Genomic DNA, 457 nt, shown 5'->3' with positions numbered 1-457 from the left:
CTTACACCATCCAGGCTTGGAAATATATTGCCGCTCCTTCAGTGTCATTGGGTCAAAGCCCTGGAATTTTATCTCTAACTATGTTGTGGGATTACCTGTAGCACATGGGCAGCAGGGGTTCAAGAAGGCAGCTCACCACCATCTTCTCGGAAGCAAAGCTGGGAAATAAATGCTGGCCAGCCCACAGTGCCCACATTCCGTAACTGAATTTCAGAAAAACTTTAACAGATAACATAGTTTGTTTGAAACAATTTTAGATTCAACATTTAGCAGGACTCTTTTCACTGAGCTAAGTGGTCAATGATTCCAAACCAATTCCCAGTCAAGGCCCCACTCTTGAAATTAACTTTTCTGTGTAGTATTGAGGATATGCGATTGTGTTGGATATGCTTCCTTTCAGATGTGACATCAAACTATGTCTCTGTCTGTAGGTTCAGGTTGATGTAAAAGATAGTGA

Source organism: Stegostoma tigrinum, chromosome 16 (assembly GCF_030684315.1).
Source record: "Stegostoma tigrinum isolate sSteTig4 chromosome 16, sSteTig4.hap1, whole genome shotgun sequence".
In the NCBI taxonomy this organism is placed as follows: domain Eukaryota; kingdom Metazoa; phylum Chordata; class Chondrichthyes; order Orectolobiformes; family Stegostomatidae; genus Stegostoma; species Stegostoma tigrinum.
Note: the sequence above shows the minus strand (reverse complement) of the source record.